Raw genomic sequence first — 8894 nt, 5'->3', positions numbered from 1 at the left:
TATATGAAACATACTACATATTTACCTGTTGTATTATTTTGTACAGTTGTAAATTACAATAAATAAATAATAAAAAAAAAAAAATTTAGGATCGATTATTCTCTACTTGAAAAAATTCAGACACAGTATAACAAATAATTTATATGAGGAAAAGATGGTTTGCAGTGCGGTCAGAGAATAACACAAATAAGTTTGCTCTAATTTTTTTTATCTTTCTCTTACCCCTTCTCCTTCTATATTCTTTTCTTATTCTCCATTACCTACGTTATCAATTTTGTTTCATGCTATCATCTGAATCTATCATATGCATACAAAGAGTAAAATAAAATAAATAATTATTTCAAGCTAAAAGTACTAAATAAAAAATAATTAATTATAGAACTAAATATAATACCAATGATCGATAAATATAAAAATACATATAGTGATTAAATAATAAGATAAAATTATTTACTATATTATAACTTATTTCAGCCATTTAATAATCTAGGTAAGACAAAGAATATTCAGGATAACCTTTTAAAATGTTCATTATTTTCATAAATACAAATCAAATACTGATTATTTTTTTAAAAAATCATTATTACTGCAATTAATTCATAATAATAATTATTCTCTGCAAGCATGATTCGTAATAAAAAAATTACAAATAACAAATCGCACTTAGATAAACGTCCGTTACTCATATATACGCATGGTGGAATTTCAGCCGACTAACGGAAAAAGTTAGTGTTATATGGAAATGTTGAAGCGAGCGAAGCGGAAGGGAAAAACCACTCTCCTAAATTTCCCAACGAGAATATTCAGCGCTTTCCCAACATTTTTCAATTAGGATGCAGATAGTCCACTACTTAGCAAAATGAGAAACATCTACCAAAAAAAAGGAGAGTTTATTGGACATTATTCAGTGATAGATTTCTCCTTTTTTTTTTTTTTTCATTTTTATTTATATTGGAAACATTCATTGGAGATGAAAGTTTTAAATACTAACTTTCTCTATTTCAGCTACATCAGAACTTCGGATGTTCCAGGTGGAAAACAAACATATGTTCTCATGGTTATGCAGATTGATAACTAGACCATGGAAGACTTCCGGTCTAGTCTGTAACTGAGGCAATCTTGCGTGTTCTTAATCCTCTTGATTCAGAAAAAAAATAGATTTAAAAATATGCACGGTACACATTTTGTAGAAATTGGGTGAATATCTGAAATGCAACGTAGGGTCATTTGAAAACACCGAAAAAAATTTAAATCACGATGGATTTTATAAATGTAAATGATTGGTGTATCATTTCTGAATATGAAGGAGAGGTGCTCCTTATTACGTCACAAATAAACTCATTCATAAAGACCTTAACATCCCATTCGTTGCAGATTTGACCCAAAACAGATATGTGTCTTTTTATTCCAAACTCCTTAACCATCCTAACCCATTAATTCTTAATCTTTCATCCTTAACAATCCCTGATAATCCTCCGAGGCGTCTGAAAAGATGGCCACGGGACCTTCTAGTTTAAATTAATGTTTGAAGTACCACCAATGGGTGGTTCCTTCCCAAGATTTTCAAGTGTATATGAAACATACAACATATTTACCTATTGTATTATTTTGTACAGTTGTAAATTACAATAAATAAATAATTTAAAAAAAATTTAAATGATATATATTCTTGAAATTTTCATTTCATTGATCGCGGCCTCATGCTTTCGTAGCTGAAGTCTTATTTACTCTGAATGGCGTAACAATCTATTCAGTATATGGAGAACTTATAGAAAAGTTGCATAACCCAGGGGCTTATATCGTTCAGCTGTCAGGAGCCGAGGAAAAGTTGGCCAGTTTTTCCTTTTATTATTTTTTTATTTTTTCCTCGAGCTTTTCCTTTAAGTGGGTCAACAGCTAAGAACTTCTATAAACATCGGAAAGCAATCTTTGAGGGAAACAGACAAGAGTTCTTCAAAAATTAGAAGAAGTGTTGGGCCGATATTACGGAACAAATTTATTTTAAGGAATTGAGTTTAACCCAAAACCGAATATAGATTAAATACTTTTTTCTTTTGAGGTTAATGACTTCCAATTTAATGAAATTTCTTTATTAAAACTATCACCACATGGTACAACGTTTCGGGACCACTGTCCCATATTCATGCACCTTAAACCTATAACAATAACAAAACTATCATAACAACAATTTCTTCTAAGAAATCATGTCCCAATTTGTGCATCTTCACTACTCCTTAGCACAGACATCTCTCTATATTTCTTACTACCTCTTTGGACCTTATCTCTTGTCCAGTGTGCTCTTTGGTTACCTCCCTGTTTTTAAGTCCTGCTTTGTATTTAACATTAACTTAGTTATTTTTTACATAAACCTGTTTATATCATCTGATTTTTATGTTTATATTTTGAGTCTATTTATAATGTCGGCGTAATGTTTATTTAGGTGTTTAGTGTCAGTTTTGTAGTTTACTGTGTTTTGCATGTTTTTTGTTATATATAGCTTCTAGAAATCTTTTGCTTTTTGTATTTTGTGCTGTATCTATTATTTTTGGGTTTTCAAAATTGAATTCATGGTTCAGTTTTATGCTGTGGTAGGCCAGAGCTGTGCAATTTATATTTTTAGCGTTTTTATAATTGGTTACATGTTGCTTAATCCTAGTATCCAGTTTTTTAGATGTTTCACCAATATAATTTTTTTTACAATTTTTACAATCTATCTTATAAATTGCATTTAGTTTTACCTTCTCATCAACTTTGTCTTTCATGTTTAACAGCTTATTCTGTAACTTATTATTGTTGTATAGACCGGTTCTGATATTTATATGTATAGAGATAATCCAGATTAAATACATAAATCTACTACTATATTTATCTGAACTAGGTATATATATCATATTTTATTTATTATTACTATTAAGCAATGTAAGATGTTTCAGTTTTCAAATAAACAAAATTAAACGTATTTATAAACTTAATAGAAAATTTATTATTTTTCTGGTGATGTAAAAACGATTATCAATTTTCCTTCCTGCATAGAATACTATAGTTTAAAAAGTTAGTTGTTTCCGATGTTCGGCAATAACGTTTTCTATGTTAGTCAATTCAGATTTTTTTTTTGGCTCTACAGAACTTGTAGTTGTTTAACAGCCCGAAACATTCTTCTCCACGCCTTTCTATCTTGGACTACTGCTTTCCAGTTTGTTTCATGCAGATTTTTCGCATCTCTGTCAATTCTTTCTATACAACTGTTTTTTGGCCTTCCACATCGTCTCTTACCAACTATATTGGCATTCTTTGTTGTGTAGAAGCTTCCTAATGGATTTATTCGAGCCACATGTCCCGCCAATCTTAACCTCTTAATTGACTGACCAGTCACTACAAGCAGTTTATTGTAAGTTCTCCTCCATGTGTTACAACTGTGATCCTAGTCTGGGACCCAGGACTGCTATAAAAGATCCGTAAATTCCTACCACCTACATACTTTCTCATTTTCTGTTCTTGTCTGTCCAACAGATTATTTCAAGTCAACAACAACAGCGCTTATTCATCCCTATTCTACCAGTCTACTGGTGAACCTCAGGGTAGCATCCTTGGTCCTATCCTTTAACAGGTTTCACAGCTGACATCCCAACCCATCCTAATACTATCCTCACCACATAGGCCGATGACACATGCCTATTGTCAGTGAAGAATGATCCTTACCTTGTATTCCAAACCCTCCAATCCCACATCACCACCCTTGAAGAATAGTGCCAAAATTGGATGATTAAAATTAATTCCAATAAATCCCACCAAATCACATTTACCCTTTGTCGTAAACCCATGACCTACTGTATCTTTTAATAATTATTGTTGAACAGATCCGTTACTTAGGACTACGTCTCGACAAACAACATGGAATCCTCATACAAGATTGAAAAGACAGGAAACTGCTCGTCGATTCCGACTATTACAACATTTACTAGACAAACGTTCTAAATTTCCAATCCATTACTAAAGACTGATCTACATGACTGTTATAAGGCCTATCTGGACATACGGTGATGAGCTTTGGTGATCCACTAAACCATCAAATTCCTTCCGCATCCAATCCTTCGTAAAATCCTTAATGCTCCTTATTTTGTCACTAATAAAGTCATCCATCAGGACCTCAATGTCCCATATGTTACCGATTTTTTTTTTATAGGCATGGTCAATCAGGGGAAGGGCAAACTATAGTCAATAATTATCGCAGTGCTTTATTAATTATTAAAATTAGTATTTACTAGAAAAAAATGTTTTTATTAAATTAATATTTTTTTCACTCCTAAGGAGGGGGGGGGCAGCTGCCCCTTCCAGGTACGCCCATGTTTTACCCCCACTAATTTTTCAAAAAGATAATTAGACTAATCATTCGAGCAAACACAGTATGTTAATTATTTAAACGTTGTCAGACAATTATTTAAACTTACGAGAAGCCAGAGAGAATAATTTCAGTAGCAGTTCGTTCAATTTCATTTTAAATCCTGAGTCCATTACTCTACCCTAACGTTAATTAATAAAATTCATATGAACCTATAGCCATGTCGAGTAAGAGTAATTACTTGTTTTTATTTAATTTTCGTTAAAAGCTCTGACACGTATATTAAATTTTTTTCATTTTTCGCTCTTGGCTTGATTATACTTTGTATAAAATTGAATAAACAAAATTGAATTTTATGAATTCATAAATTTACTGTTACTTAATACCAATTCGTAAATAATTTCAAATGTGTATGTTATATATAAGAAGAAATTCAAATAATTCACCAAAAACATAATATGTGTACATATATATATATATATATATATTTTTAAATAATTTATTTATTGATATTTACAACTGTATACACATATATACAACAAGTAAATTTGCTGTAGGTGACATAGTGACATGATAAAAAGATAGAACTACAATAACATTTCTAGAGAAGAAGATCTCGAGGCCATCTTCTTTTCAGACGCCTAGGAGGATTATTAGGTAATGAAGGAGAAGCCAGGTTAGAAACAAGTGGATTTGGGTGGTTGAAAAGTTAATTATGGAAGGAACGGTATCTCGTTCTGGCCATATCGGCAACATATGGAATATTGAGGTTCTGATGGATGACTTGATTTGTGACAAAGTAAGGTGCACATATATTAATATATGTATTTTTTATAATCTTTTTTGTTCCATGTATTTATACTTTCTCTTACCATTTTATCCCTGCTACATTTCAAATATAAATATAAATCTTTTTGCTTTAAATATTTTTGAGTTTTTAAACTTTCTTTTAATCCTTTTTTTATTAATTTATTATTATCTTGTCGATATATATTATTACTTTATGTATATTTTTTATTACTAATTAAAACGTAATGTAGTGTTTTATATGATTTTTAAGATAGAAAAATATACTTCTACTATATAATAAATAAATTGATAATTCTAATTCAGTAAATATAGTAAATTCTTTACTATAGTAAGAATTACTGGATCTTAAAAGAAAAAAAATCTAAAAAAAGACATTGTTAATGTTATCGAGGAGTTAAGTCCCGAACGACGGGCGGCTGTTAATTATTAATGATTAATATTTTTTAATAATATTTTAAATGATCAAATAATTTTTTTTTTTATTCTTTGTACTCAGTTATATTTTATTTATTATTAATATTTTTTCCCTATCTCTCTCATAATTTTTCTTGTTTTGTTTTAATGCTCTTTATTTTCTTTTGTGAATAACTACTTATTATGGTATATTATCTTCTACACAATCTTGTAATTACATGAATCCAATACTAATGTAATAATGTATACACATGCGTTTTACATGATGTGCCCAAAAATTACTTAAAATATACGCCTCTTCTGTAGGCCTAACTACTAAATCCAGTATAGATAGGTGAATGGCAAGAAAAAAAAAACATATAATTAAATTTTTTTACGTGCTGAATCGTTGCGAATTTCTTGATTTGCCACTTCATATCTATAAATGTATATTTCAGGAAACGCAAAAGAAACATTCAAAAAACGTATATGATTTTTTTTTTGAAAACCACGACCAAATCATTTTTAGTTTTATTTTTTGTCATACATCTCTAAAACTATTTTTTATATATATATTATTTACACAATCTATATACGTAACTAAATGTAAGTAATTAAATATCCAGAAAATTTTTTATCCAAATGTTTTTAGTAGTGGCACAGTTTAGGTGCTACAGAGGGTTTAAATATCATGAATAAATAACCTAGTTCCTAAAAAGTTATTTCATGTTATATTGTTCCGACATTTTTATATTTATAGATAAGAAAATTAACTGAGTGGTATGAAATTACTTATTTAAATTGGTAAAAAGTTTATAAGTACAATAAAACGTGGGGTGACGGTAGCAGCGTGATAACGCGCCTGTCTGCCAATCCAAAGGTTGCGAGTTCAAGTCCCCGGCCCTATCTGTGATTCTTTCAAGCATATAATTAAGTGGGGCCCGTTAGCCAATGGGTGGAACTCACAAAAATAAGCATGGTAGTGACGAACCTATCCAATGAAAATCACGTCATGAAAAGCACGATGCAGTTCTTAAGCACATCGCGCAAGGCCTTGTACCTCCACGGTCTGCCGCGCCAATAATAATAATAAGTAAAATAAAAACCTACTTAACCTTTTTAATTGAGACCGAGATATTACCTTTTTAAAATACTCACGAGTCACGCTAAACAATCAAGTGTTATTCTATATTTATACATGCATATTAAATTAAAATTTAATAAAATGTAAAGTGAGAATTAAATTAAGGTAAAAAAGTATGACCTTTTTTTAATGCGTATATACTAATTCGAAAGTTGATTATTATTTCAGTCAGTTGAAAACCATTGGACTGCGTCAAAAATTTTGTATTCCTTTAAATTCAGTCGGCTTTGGATCAGTAGACAATTTTATCTTTAAACAAAAATTATATAGAGAAACATTATAATAAATATAGAATTTTAAATACTTTTAAAATAAGTTTTATCTCCCTTAATATACAGGAAAAAAAATAATTATTAAGAATGTTCTTTTAAAAGCTAAGGCAAATGAAAAGAACTTGAAAAATTAGCTATAGCTGAAACTAATAGCTAAAGTTGCCATGGTTACGACCCTTATTCATGAATGAACCATTGATAAAGAAATATCGTATCCAAGGCAATTTTATCTATCAGTTTTATAGTTACCCAACTCTCTTGAAAATAGACTTTAAAAAATATAAAATATTGCAACAAAATCAATTCCAGATTGGAAAGGTTCAATTTTTAGAATCGCAGGTAATATTCTTTTCCTGAAACTATTTTTAAAAAAAGAAAAGAAGAAAAAAATATGGTGATAAAATCTCCTTTCAAATCTGGAATTAATGAAAATTCCAGGGAAGGTACAGCAAAAAAGGACTGCAAGCAACATTGTTAACTACATACAAACTCTTCGTTTTTTTTTTTATTACTTCATCCCAGCAATTTCATCTCCACTCAACCATACGGTTTATTTTATATTGGCACTTCTTTCAATATTTATTAATTTTTTTTACTTGTTGATTCTTTTTTTTATTATTTAATCGGCAATTGGTCAAAACATTCTTTTTTACAATATAATATAAATAAAACAAAAAATGAATTAAAACATACCCTTTAGTTTTTGTTAGTTGAGTTAGGAGTCATTTTGATTTTTCTTTTTTTTTATTTTTAAAGAGAAATTACAACCCGTGAAGATTCAAGGGTGCAGTACTTGAGTATTGTTACTAGAGCAACTGTGGTGCAAAGAGGTAATTTCGTCATAATCACGCTCGACTGCCATATTTTTCTCCAACTAAGGGTATTTATGGGGCTGGTGGAATCCAGAAATTTAATTAAGCATGTTATAATTGTGAAGTATAGTTTAAATATTATTACAGTGCAACCTACTTGTTTTTTATAATGCTTGTTAATCTTTTGATAAAGCAATATAATTGGGCCACCCATAGCTCAGTGGTTAAGACACAGTCTTACCAATTTTTAATGTCTATTGGCGGTGCCGGTTCGAATCCGGCCTGGGACGTCGACCTTTTTCATTGAGTGGCGGTCCCACAAAATGAAGAACTTTGACCCCCAACCATGGTTAGGCAGTATAGGACTCCAATGGGAGTCTTGGCCGGTAAGAAAAAAAAAAAAAAAAAAAGCAATATAATTAAAATTAATTAAACATTATTTCTTTATTTTTGAATACACACAATATACATATTTATATTCATGAGGTAATTAATAAAAAACATTATTAAAAAACTGTTAATTGATCTTGTGGGATTAATAACAGGAGTACAATTAGATGATATTTAGTAATTTCAAAAAGTTTATTTACCACACCCGTGGTAAATTTACACTTCCTTTTAATTTTGTTTACACTTGATTCATTTAAATAAATATATACCTTAGATTTGTTTAAGTACACAAAAAAATTCTCTATCGACTGGTATAAAGGATGTAAGTTGTAAATTATGAAGTTGATCAGAGGTTTGCAGAGATTTGCCCACGTTTTGCCCTATTTTTTAGAGCTTCATCTAAGACACACAACAATTAAAAATATTTTGACATAGTAGGATAATAAGATACAAAAAGATAAATTAAGGTAGGGTTAAAATTATGTAAATATAAGTGAAAAGAAAATTATATAAGAATGGTAAAAAATAAAAATGGTATAATTGTAAAATAGACAATGATAGCAATATATATATCTTTTGTGAATAACTACTTATTATGGTATATTATCTTCTACACAATCTTGTAATTACATGAATCCAATTGATATTTACAACTGTATACACATATATACAACAAGTAAATTTGCTGTAGGTGACATAGTGACATGATAAAAACATGTGGAGAATCTACCCAC

General features: G+C 29.8%; 1 long non-coding RNA gene across 2 annotated transcripts in view; it reads right to left on the bottom strand.

Annotated features, from left to right (window-relative positions):
- Positions 1-8894, bottom strand: part of LOC136795114 (uncharacterized) — a 384921-nt gene that overhangs the window by 103156 nt on the left and 272871 nt on the right. The window lies entirely within an intron of this gene.

This window comes from Halyomorpha halys, unplaced genomic scaffold (assembly GCF_000696795.3).
Source record: "Halyomorpha halys isolate HHAL.00 unplaced genomic scaffold, Hhal_1.1 Scaffold369.1, whole genome shotgun sequence".
NCBI classification, from domain to species: Eukaryota; Metazoa; Arthropoda; class Insecta; order Hemiptera; family Pentatomidae; genus Halyomorpha; species Halyomorpha halys.
Note: the sequence above shows the minus strand (reverse complement) of the source record. Positions and strands in the feature narration are given on the sequence as shown.